This window comes from Homarus americanus, unplaced genomic scaffold (assembly GCF_018991925.1).
Source record: "Homarus americanus isolate GMGI-L3 unplaced genomic scaffold, GMGI_Hamer_2.0 scaffold57206, whole genome shotgun sequence".
Lineage (NCBI taxonomy): Eukaryota > Metazoa > Arthropoda > Malacostraca > Decapoda > Nephropidae > Homarus > Homarus americanus.
Genome location: NW_024720077.1, coordinates 217,408 through 230,148, shown reverse-complemented (window position 1 = coordinate 230,148; position 12,741 = coordinate 217,408). Strand labels below are relative to the sequence as shown.

The window sequence follows — 12,741 nt, the reverse complement described above, 5'->3', positions numbered from 1 at the left end:
ATGGGTCAATGGCTATGGGTTTACAATGATGGGTTAATTGCTATGGGTTTATAATGATGGGTTTTAAAATAATGAAGTTATGGCTATATGTTTATCGTAACCATACTCTGGATTACACCTGTATCATGGATTACACCTGTACCGTTAATTACACCTGCGTTCTGGATTACCTGGATTGCACAGCAACATCTCTATGATGAAAAAAGGTGTTCAGGGGATTGATGGCCAACAGTGAAGAACATAACAGAGAGGTTACATGTGTGTTGTGCATCGAGCCACGCATAGGGCCCATAAGTGTCTGGGATTTAACATGTGTTCGTAGGGATTATATGTGAGCAAGCGAGTAGAAATCCCCCCAGGAGATTAAAGGATTATATTTTTTATATATATTTTTTGTGGGGGGGGGGGGGTGATTTTAGGTCGCTGTGATGTTGCTCGGTTCTTCGAGGAGGAGTTTTTCATTGAGTCCGGTTCTTCGAGGAGGAGGTATTCACTGAGTCCTGTTCTTAGCGGGTAATAAGAAAGTTCTCATAATCACTAAGGAGGTTCACTTTATCCCGGTTCTCCCAGTTCTCTCGGTTCTCCTGGAGGTTGGTTCTAGTGCCAAATATATATATCGGGTTGGATGTGAGTCTTGAGCGAGGGGAAAGGTTACACACACACACACACACACACACACACACACCTCAAATGTCAACAATCCATCTTGAATGAAGGAGACATTAAGCTTTTATCTAACATGCTGAGTGATAGGCAGGTATTGAGATTACCTGAGGAAGGATGATGAAGGTACCTGGGGGATGATGTAGAGAATATAGAGCCACAGTCACCGTCTCTAAACCTTTGTGATATAGAGACGAATTTCCTTAGGACTATAGAAAATTATATTGAGGTTTCATGATTTTTTTTACTTAGAAATAAAGTCATTTGTATCTTAATAAAAAGCTTTTGAGTTCTTCTAATATTTGTTGTTTATAAGAGAATTTATTTGGAATTAACAAAGATTTGTTGAGGTTATTTAAAGGAATTTGATTTAGAATTAGAATTATTTAATGGTGTGGAGTATTAGGGGTTTGCGGACTATGACGGACTACTGTATAATCATGAGTTCCTAGTTATATGTGGATTTACGAGGTATATACTTTGCTAATATATCCACATATAGAATGATATACCATTTACAAATACACTAACAATTGCTCACAGACTAATAGTGGGATTGATATAGGATTACGGATTACTAAGGATTACAATGGATTCATATACTATTTTATAAGTTGTTACGTATATGTTTTAATGATTACTCACAGTATGATGGGCGATTTACTCTGGATTTCCGGCTTAATGTGGATTTATGAATCGCCATCATGTTCAAACTTTATAGATATGTATTTGTCATGTTTTTAATGATGATGATGATGATGACGATGATGATGATGATGATGATGATGATGATGATAATGACGATGATGATGATGACGATGATGACAGTACATGACACAGTTGACTGGCTTCCCTCCCTCTCTAGTTCCTCTTTCCCCTCTTCCATCCTTTCCATCTCTCCACTTCCTCCTAAATTCCCCTCCCCTTTCCCGTTCTCTCTCTCTCTCTCTCTCTCTCTCTCTCTCTCTCCCTCTCTTTTCCCCTTTTCCCTATATATCAATCCCATCCCCTCCCTCTCTTTTTCTTTCTTTCTATCTCCTTCCCTTTTTCTCCCTCTCTCCCTCCTTTCCTCTCCACTTCTCTCCCCTCTCCTATCACCCACTTCCTCTCATTTCCTCACCTTCTTCGCCCTTTCCTTTCCTTCATTATCTGTCTTCTCTTCCACCATTCCCCTCCCCTTCCTTTCCCCTTTCCTCCCTTCCATATCCCTCCCTCTCTCCCCTCTACCCATACAGTGAGAGCACACACACACACACCACAGGAAGTACACCAATACCCCTCTCCTCATCCCACCCACCCACCCACCCACCCACCCACCGCCCACCACCCTCCCTCCCTTCCTTCCTTCCCCATCTCATTTAAGGATTAAATTCAGAACCCTGACTGGGATCTATGTGTGTTTCCGCCATGAAAGCACACACACACACACACACACACACACACACACACACACACACACACACACGTCCTGTAATTCTGTATATAACGTTACTGATGCGGAGAACCATATACGGGGGTGTGGGCGATAGGAACGACATAGTTGAACGTGGGAAAAAAATATATCATCGAACGGAAAAAAAATGATAGTAGGAACGGCATAGTTGAACGTGGGGGAAAAAATCAGATCAACAAAAGGGGGGAGGATAATGAAAATACCAATAAACTCGAACGTAAAGGGAAAGAAGTTGGGAGGAAATCTAACGATGAAAAAGAAGTTATAACAAATACAAAAACAAAAACAGTAAATGTAATGAACGAAATAACCTTCCCACTACCATATTCATACAACGTGAGAAAAACAAAACAAGGAAATCTAACGAACAAAAATAAAATAAATCCTTTGGTATGATTTTGAAAAATGCGCGGGAAAGCTGGACGTGTTATTATTTACAATCTGTTCTTGGTTCCTGCCGCCTCGGGGCATGAGGGCTACAACGGCGTATCTAAGTAGGGGGGTTTTAAGGACCAGAATGATGTACTTAGGTGTGGTGAGAGGGGGAGGGGGGGTAGGGGTTCCACAGTCATCTATAGGCTGGAATGATGTATTAAGCGGGAGGAGGTCCATTGGCATCTGTTTTATAGAACTGTTACTACGAAATTCACCCTAAAATGTGGTACAACAACAGTACCTTAAAATGTGGTGCAACAACAGGTTCAATGTTGGGACCATCAAGACACTTCCTTCAGCTGCTTCAATGATTCAACTTGAGGTGGTTCGGACTCACACTGTGGTTGTTTGGTGGAAGTTCTTAAGGTACTGTTGTTGTATCATTTCTTATGGTGATATTACGATAACATTTACGTCAGGATGGCCGAGCGGTCCAAGGCGCTGCGTTCAGGTCGCAGTCCGGTCTTCCGGGCGTGGGTTCGAATCCCACTTCTGACATGAATGCTTTTTGCCTGTGGTGGAGGAGTGGTTATTGTACTGGGCCCTTGGGTCGAATTGCCTTTGACCAGGTGATGTTTGGCTGGTAGGCAGTAGTGGTAGTGTATCATCAACAGCTTGTCATGTAACAGGCTCACAAATACCCGAACTTTAAGGGAAGAAAAGCCTTTTCTCTCTTAACCTTTTGTGATAATAATATGTGACGACAGCCGGGGTTAACAGGTAAATATTCCATGATCTAAAGCGTGAGCATAGGTCACACCCTGAGCCCACTGTCTTGTATACATCCGATAGTCAACCAAAAACCTAAAATCATTATCAGAGGCTTCGTAGTAAAGGTATTTCTTCCCTTAAAGTCTGGATAATGTGTGAACCAGTTTGGGTTATAATGAGAAGCAGGTGAGGATATGTTTACACCTCTTTTACGGGGAATAAGTCAAAACATGGCCCACTTAATGTGAATTCGACAACATGACCAATGGAGCGCCAGATCAATATAATAACCACTCCTCCGCCGCAGACAAAAGTATTCATGTCAGAAGTGGGATTCGAACCCACGCCCGGAAGACCGGACTGCGACCTGAACGCAGCGCCTTGGACCGCTCGGCCATCCTGACGTAAGTTGAACGTAATTTTACCTTAAGAACTCAAACAACAACAGTACCTTAAGATGTGGTACAACAACAGTACCTTAAGATGTGGTACAACAACAGTACCTTAAGATGTGATACAACAACAGGTCCCTTCCACCAGCCAGTCACAGTGTGAGTCCGAACCACCTCAAGTTGAATCATTGAAGCAGCTGAACTAAGTGTCTTGATGGTCCCAACATTGGATCTGTTGTTGTACTACATCTTAAGGTACTGTTGTTGTACCACATCTTAAGGTACTGTTGTTGTACCACATCTTAAGGTACTGTTGTTGTACCACATCTTAAGGTACTGTTGTAGCACCACATCTTAAGGTACTGTTGTTGTACCACATCTTAAGGTACTGTTGTTGTACCACATCTTAAGATACTGTTGTTGTAAGATTTCTTAAGGTGACATTACAACATTATTTGCGTCAGGATGGCCGAGCGGTCTAAGGCGCTGCGTTCAGGTCGCAGTCCGGTCTTCCGGGCGTGGGTTCGAATCCCACTTCTGACATGAATACTTTTGCCTGCGGTGGAGGAGTGGTTATTTTACTGGGCCTTGGGCCGAATCGTCATTGATCAGGAGATGTTTGGCTGGTGGGCAGTCTTGGTAGTGTATCATCAACAGCTTGTCATGTAACAGGCTCACAAATACCCGAACTTTAAGGGAAGAAAAGCCTTTTCTCTCTTAACCTTTTGTGGTAACAATGTGATGCCAAACCCAGGTAGATGATGGCCGGAGTTGACAGGTAAATATTGAATAGTGTATTAAACAAACATATCTCGACTATCGATCACACTGTCACAACTCATTGTCATGTGTCCGGCTGTTAATCCAACACACAACGTACAACTTTGTCACATGTACTGTATTGTGTTGTATAACTTTTAAGGTGTTGTTGTTATATTACTTTTCAAGGTACTGTTGCTGTATTTTCTTAATATACTTACGCTGCATTTTATCTCAAGGTGTTGTTGCTGTACCGAGTTAAAATACAGTTTGTATACATTTCCGACACCATTGTTTACGTGGGTCAGTTTGATGTATTTTCGTACGTTCAGTTTGGGGAAAATTTATCTTACGAATAAATAATAATATAGGCCCAGGAGGTTGATGAGTCAGTGATGGTGATGAGAGAACATCACTCAGGGCTTGATCAAGGACACCTGCCTTACTGTACGGTCATGAATCCTCTGAGAGCCAATCACATACGAGGATTCAGATGTTATTATTATACATCAGTCTGAACCCGCGATCGTGAGTGGCTAGTGATTAAGAAACACTGTGATTGGTTACCAGAAGTATGCCAGGTGATCAGAAAGCAGTGATTGGCTGGGGGGAATATTGTGTGTGATCTAGAAGTAAGGTGATTATATGAGAGTAAATCTTTTAACAAATCAGGGAATTAAATTGAATGGTTATGACTGGTTTATCGCTTGATCAAGAAGTACTGTGATTGGCTGCGAGTAACACATGGTATGATAAAGAAGCACAGGGATTGGCCCGTATTCACCAACCAATCAGGTGTCGGCGATCACCAGTGATAACGAGCCACCTGAAAGCTTTCATTTACTCAGGGATGATATCTGACACCTTCCTCCTAATACGGCTTCTTCTTTTATGGTGAGAATTATTATCACCGTCTCTCTCATCTCCTTCCCCTCCCCCAACCCCTTAGTCCGTGTTCACCAAGCCCAGGGTTTACTGTCGTCTCTCTCGAGTGTCATTTATTAGGTACATTTGCCTATTCCATCTTTATCAGGAGTTTTCTTATATCCATCTACATCCACTCTCGTGCCAGCAGCCCTGCACGTCCCCACCATCCGTCTTCTCGTATTATCTGTTGCTCGGATTGTTTAATGAGCTTCCGCCCCATTTTCATGATTATCCTAAGCCGCATTTTTTATCTTCCCATCTCTAAACATTATTGTTCCCCCCCTTCCATTTAATACGTGGGTGGTGGCGTGGCCCCGGCCTCCCCTTTCCCCGGGGCAGCGAGGCTCAGCTGGCTGGGCGCCGGCTTTCACGGGGATGCACCTAGCCTGAACCAACCCTCACAGTGCCTCGTCTCTTTCCCCTCATTTCGTTCAACCTGTTCCCCTCGTAGCAAACCCGTCCTCACGCGGTTAAAAAACACAAAAAACGTAGATTTACACAATGACATGTAGATGCTTCGCTAGATCAGTACAAAGGTTTAATTTATACATGTTTCTTGCTGTTGAATATGGTAGGTGTTTTATTGTGGTGAGCGAAACGAGAAGCGAAGAGGAGTGGGAGAAAGGCTTAACCCGTGGTGGTGGTGGTGCAGCGGCGGTGCTACACATTACACCAAATACACTGCTCCCTCCTTATACTAAAATGGCTGGGGCATTTCGCTCTAAATTGCCTCTCTACGTTACCTCGAAGGGCAGCAGCGGCGGAATTTGGTACCTGTTAGCAAGCTCCTAGACAAACTGGTGGTGGGGAGAGAGAGAAAGTGAGAGAGAAGAGAGAGATAGAGATGAGAGAGACAGAGAGGTGGTGGGCAGCAGTGAGGAACATGGAGGACCTCAGTTCCCCCCAAATCTCTGACACAACACGATACTCTGAGAAACTCTGCCTTGCCCCTGGAAATACCGAAGGCTCTTATGGTGGCAAGCGCTTCTTTATCAATTATTCATTAATTTCCATCATTATTCATTTATTAGTAAGTCGTCATCAGTGAGAGATGGAGGCACTAATCCCGGTAAGAGGATGCACCCGTAACCGATGCTTTTAGTGCCAGACCCACAAAGAGAATACACAATGGTGCCACCCGATTATGGCCCCAGGTTATACCAGGGTTATGTTGTGGTGGTGGTGGTGAGGTTATTTCAGGGTTATGTTGGGGGTGGTGGTGAGACTATACCAGGGATATGTTGAGGTGATGGTGAGGCTGTATCAGGGTTATATTGCGGTGATACTGTGGTTATGTTGGGAGTGATGGCGAGGTTATACCAGGGTTATGTTGGGATAGTGGTAGTATGGGTAAATCAGGGTTATGTTACAGCGGTACTGATTTTATGTTAAGGTTATGATGAGGATGTTTCAGGGTTATGTTGAAGATTAAAGTATTAAAGTGATAATATATCAAGGTCATATTGGTGTTATATTTTGGTTATATCTCGATTGTGTAGAGAGAATTATACTGTAGTGTTGTGGGATATACTATATTATATTTGCGTATACCAGGGAGAGGTATACTAAGTTATATTATGTTTACGAATATACTTACTCTCATACTCAGACTATCTCACGCATATATATTCTCTCTCTCTCTCTCTCTCTCTCTCTAGGACTCCGTGCGTATATGCGTATCTCCTCCCATTATCAGCTTTCCGGGCGTCAATCTCCAGCGATGTATTATGACGAATCTTATACCACACACACACACACACACACACACACACTGTAGATGGCGTAGTTCAACCACCCTCACTACAGCTACCTCACAAAGCCATCGTAGTGTAGTGATTTACATATATCTTAGACACAGTGTTTCGTATGTGTAAAGTAAATTTTTTGGAACACTTTAAGTTGTACAGTGGGGTGTGTGTGTGAGAGAGAGAGAGAGAGAGAGAGAGAGAGAGAGAGAGAGAGAGAGAGAGAGAGAGAGAGAGAGTATGTGGGATATCTTAACTTTCTAATGAGCTTTGTACACTGAATATGGCTATGTTACTTATTTAAATATGGCATGCTAGTGAAATGAACTGTGTCGCCATGGTGCAGTTTCATACATACATACATACATACATACATACATACATACTGTACATACATACATACATACTGTACATACATACATACATACATACATACATACATACATACATACATACATACATACATACATACATACATACATACATACATACATACATACATACTGTACATACATACATACATACATACATACATACATACATACATACATACATACATACATACCGGAGCTCATCAAAACAGTTATCTTGTGCCAGACCCACCTTTGCACCCTCAGCTACCCACCACAGTGAAAGGCAACCCAGCCAACTGCCAAGCCCCACCCTAGGCCAAACCCCCAAACCCACTCAAGCCAAACCAAACCCACCCAGGCCAGACCAAACCCACCCAGGCCAGACGAAACCCACCCAGGCCAGACGAAACCCACCCAGGCCAGACGAAACCCACCCAGGCCAGACCAAAATCACCCAGGCCAAACCAAACCCACCCAGGCCAGACCAAACCCACCCAGGACAGACCAAACCCACCCAATCCAGACTAAATACAATATTTCAAATACAAAACCACTCAAGCCACACCCCCAAACCCACTTAAGCCAAACCTCCAAACCCACCTAAGCCAAACCAAAACCCACAAGTCAAACCAAAACCCACCCAAGTCAAAACCAAACCCACCCAAGTCAAACCAAACCCACCTAAGCCAAAACCAAACCCACCAAGCCAAACCAAAACCCACCCAAGTCAAACCAAAACCCACCCAAGTCAAACCAAAACCCACCCAAGCCAAACCAAAACCCACCCAATCCCGACCCCCAACCCACTCCATCACCTCCCAATAAAGATGAAAATTGATAGAGGTAGAGCAAGTAATCTTCAAGTCTTTACCAGCGTGTCAGTCAGGGAGGAGGGCGCGGAGGTCCCTGTGGAAATAATCTGTACCAGCGATACTGTGGGCGCAGGTGTGTGTGTGTGTGTGTGTGGGGTAGTGCCTAGAGACCTGGGGAGAGGGGTGGTGGGAGTGGGGTAAGTGAGAGGGACTGGAGACATAGGAGGGTTGAGGGTGAGGGGAGGTGGGAGGAGTGTGTGTGTGTGTGTGTGTGTGTGGAGAGAGGTCTATTGACGTGTTCATTGGTGGGTTGGATTGAGAAGTGTGAGACGAAACTGAAGAGGGGAGGAGGAGAGGGAGGGGTGGGGGGGAGGTGTGGAGGGGAGGGAAAGAAAGAAATGAAAAGGAGTGTGGTAGGGAGAGGGAGAGAAGGTGGAAGGGTGAGGGAGAGAGAGAGAGAGAGAGAGAGAGAGAGAGAGAGAGAGAGAGAGAGAGAGAGGGAGAGAGAGAGAGAGAGAGAGAGAGATAAAAAATTGATGATATCCACTAAAAATATGGATGTCACCCGCCACAACCACCACGACATTCTCACAACCATCACAGCGACCACAACCGCTAGCTACAGCCACCACAACCAGCACATACGCCACAACCGCCACAGCCGCCACAGACACCATAGACAATTCACAGCCGGCATAACCACTACAGCCGCCACAACTCGCCACAAACCATCACAGCCGCCACAACCACCATAACCGCCTCAGCCGCCTTCAACCGCCCAGCCGCCACAACTCGCCACAACCATCACAGTCGCCACAACCACCATAACCGCCACAACCACCATAACCGCCCTCAACCGCCTCAGCCGCCACAACTCGCCACAACCATCACAGTCGCCACAACCACCATAACCGCCTCAGCTGCCTCAGCCGCCACAGCCGCCAGCCACTCCAGTGTTAATCTAGTAAGGCTGTCGTCTCCCCCACTCTTCTCTGTTTTTTACCTGAGGGGGAGGAGACGAAGGGACAGGAAGAGGAGGAGAGGAGGGGAGAGAAGGAGTAGGAGGAAGGAGAGGAGGAGGTGAGGAAGAGAGAGAGAGCGAGGGGAAAATAAAAGCTAAAAAACGAGAGAGAGAGAGAGAGAGAGAGAGAGAGAGAGAGAGAGAGAGAGAGAGAGAGAGAGAGAGAGAGAGAGAGCAATTAAAAAAAATGATAAGAAAGAAAGAGGAAGTGAGAGGAAAAATACATACATACATACATACATACATACATACATACATACATACATGCATACATACATACATACATACATACGTACATTAAAATAAAGAGAGGGAGCAAAATTAAACAAAGAGAATAAAAAAGAGATACATATGAAGAGAAAAGAGAGAGAAAGAGAGAGAGAGAGAGAGAGAGAGAGAGAGAGAGAGAGAGAGAGAGAGAGAGAGAGAGAGAGAGAGAGAGAGAAGGAGGAGACCTAAGTACGGACGAAAAAATATCCCTGTTTTCACCTGACTCTGGTTGCCCGTGCAGTCACTGCCGCCCACACCACCCCTCGCCGCCCACACCACCAACACCCACACAACCCTCGCCGCCACCACACACCCACACCCCTCGCCGCCCACACCACCCTGCCACACTACCCCGCCGCCCACACCACCCACACCACCCTCGCCACCCACACAACCCTCGCCGCCCACACCACCCTCGCCGCCCACACTACCCTCTTCACCACGTTTACCTGGCCTCCGTGTCAGGGCTTCTTATCTGTGAACCAACCCTGGGTGGGAAAGAGGTCGCTGCAAGTGGTGTTAGTTCCGTGGAGGTCAGTTAGGTCGTCACATTTTCTTAAGGTTGTTTGGTATTTAGTGGTAGTATATATTATATATTCACAGTATTTAAATGATGTTTTTGTTCTGATTAAATCTATTTCACTATAATTAAATGGTTAATATTAAGTCTCAGGTATATTTCTTTTTGATATGTTTCATCGTTTTTTGTTGAGGTGAAATATATGTGTTAGTGAGATTAATAAACCCGGAGTCAGAGCAGGTGGTGCTAGCCCTCGCCTCCAGGATGTAAACAAACGACCAAGTACTGTACTAGGCAGACGTTGCACCTCCTCCTCTCGGGTCCTCACCAACACTCCTGCCCAGCCCATACAGGAAGGTTCACCAACGTAAGGTCCTCGTGCTTCAACATACAGGGTAACCAGTGCAACAACGATATTGATCCCTGCAACAGAGTAGGTGATAGCGTGCAGAGTGTTGGTGGCCGCCGCTCCTCTCGCAAACAGACAGCTACTGACACCTGGACCCCCCCCCCCTCCTCTCCCCATCGATGACCAAGGGAACGGCTGAATTCAGAGCCTTGGAGCTTCAATTCATCCCCAACCTGAACGAAAGCCAGGTGATAGGGAGTGAGACGAGCGTCATTATACCCATTATGAGCTGTCACTTCCCCTCCACTCCCTCTCCCTCTTCTAGTCCTTTACGAAGACCATTAACCCCCTCTTACTCTCTCTCTCCTCCCTCTCTCACCCTCTCGTCTCTTCCCTCTCCATCATCACTAGTGTTACCTCCCCTCCCCTGCATCATCACCATCTGTTCGGTCATCACACACTACCATACACTGTACACACACTACCATACACTGTACACACACTACCATACACTGTACACACATCACCGTACACTGTACACACACTGCCGTACACTATACACACACTACCATACACTGTACACACACTACCATACACTGTACACACACTACCATACACTATACATACATCACCATCATCATACACTCTACACACACCACAGTCAACATACACTATGAACACACCACCTACACACACACACACACACACACACACACACACACACACACACACACACACACACACACACACACACACACACACACACACACCACACACACACACACACACACACACACACCACCACACACACACACACACACACACACACCTGCAGTACACTTGATAATAACCTCCGCTGCCCATCTAGTCATCAGCGGGATGGAATATCAATGTAATTACCCAGATAATGACTAAAGCTAAGGTGCCAGAGAGAGTGATGTACTTCATTACCAGCCGTCACGTTCTCCTCCTCACCCCACCTGTCCTTTCGACGTCTTCCATATATAGACAGATCCATCAGGAACAGAGTCATTATGGGGAAGGATGGGGAGAATATGGGGAAGTAATGGGGGGGGATATTTGTGATGTCTTCATCAGGTATAGAGACATAAAGAAAAGAGATATACGAGAGAGAGAGAGAGAGAGAGAGAGAGAGAGAGAGAGAGAGAGAGAGAGAGAGAGAGAGAGAGAGAGAGAGAGAGAGAGAGAGAGAGAGAGAGAGAGAGAGAGAGAGAGAGAGAGAGAGAAATGTTTAAGTGTTGTTGTAGAATAATGTTTCCTCCTACATTATCTCAAAACTCCAGTGGTATAACAGTGATGTATGGATACACCTGTACAAGTTACCTCTTCTTTCCACTTCATATGTCCATTTAATCTTAATTCTTACTACTACTTTTATTATAGACACAACTATTATCTAAATTACATCAGCATTTTACTGTACACTTTTTTATATACAGTAGTGTGTGTGTGTGTGTGTGTGTGTGTGTGTGTGTGTGTGTGTGTGTGTGTGAGGACTTCCCTGTTCCCTTCACAGTAACGGCATCATCTTCATACAGCAGCAACCTCACCTCCCACTCCCCCACACAGCGCCTCTCACACCCCCTACTGTTAAGTCTTCGTCAATGTTTATGATTATTATTGTGTGGTTGTGACCAATAAAGCTGAGTTTCTACTTATCGTTGTTTTTGTGTTTTTTTTTATTCTGCCCCATGAAAAATAAACACCCAGGGCATCCACACCTGAATTATATGTATTTGATTTTACCTGTAGTTAGAATAATATTAGATAAATAATATAGGGAGGGAGATAAATATTGTGAACTCTTGTATATATTGAAGGTTCTACTTGTGTATATATTTTTGTTGAATGATAACCTGTTCTCACCAGACTCTCAGCCGTCAGATTTGTGAATGTCGATTCCCAGTCCCGATTCTTCACCATTACATTAATATATCGTCAAGGAACTATGTGTGTGTGTGTGTGTGTGTGTGTGTGTATATTCTTTTATTCGTGCAAAACACCACCTATACCTGGGTGGCCGGCCAGGTGCTGGTTTACGGTGGTTTATCATTCAACAGCCAAGTTTGTCCACCGTTGGCAACAGTGCCTGATAGTGTACTTAATTTATAGCTGAGTGTACAAGGAGGAGGAGGCCCTTTGTTGTTGTTATAATGATATTACTGCGCTTCAACCACCAAGGTCCTGAAGCGTGTAACAAGGTTAGTAATTTCACTATTCCGACAACAATTAATAATTATGAGAGATACAACTCTCGAGGTTAGTGAATCCTGTCCTGCACTCTGGTCAGGACTCGATCCCCTGACTATT

General features: G+C 44.7%; 3 non-coding genes across 3 annotated transcripts; 2 read left to right on the top strand and 1 right to left on the bottom strand.

Annotated features, from left to right (window-relative positions):
* Positions 1 to 2,965: 2,965 nt before the first annotated feature.
* On the top strand, positions 2,966 to 3,049 carry Trnal-cag. The gene has a single exon. It is a non-coding gene; the product is annotated as a tRNA-Leu (tRNA).
* A 533-nt stretch (positions 3,050 to 3,582) lies between these two features.
* Trnal-cag lies at positions 3,583 to 3,666 on the bottom strand. The gene has a single exon. It is a non-coding gene; the product is annotated as a tRNA-Leu (tRNA).
* A 447-nt stretch (positions 3,667 to 4,113) lies between these two features.
* On the top strand, positions 4,114 to 4,197 carry Trnal-cag. Its single transcript has one exon. It is a non-coding gene; the product is annotated as a tRNA-Leu (tRNA).
* Positions 4,198 to 12,741: the final 8,544 nt, after the last annotated feature.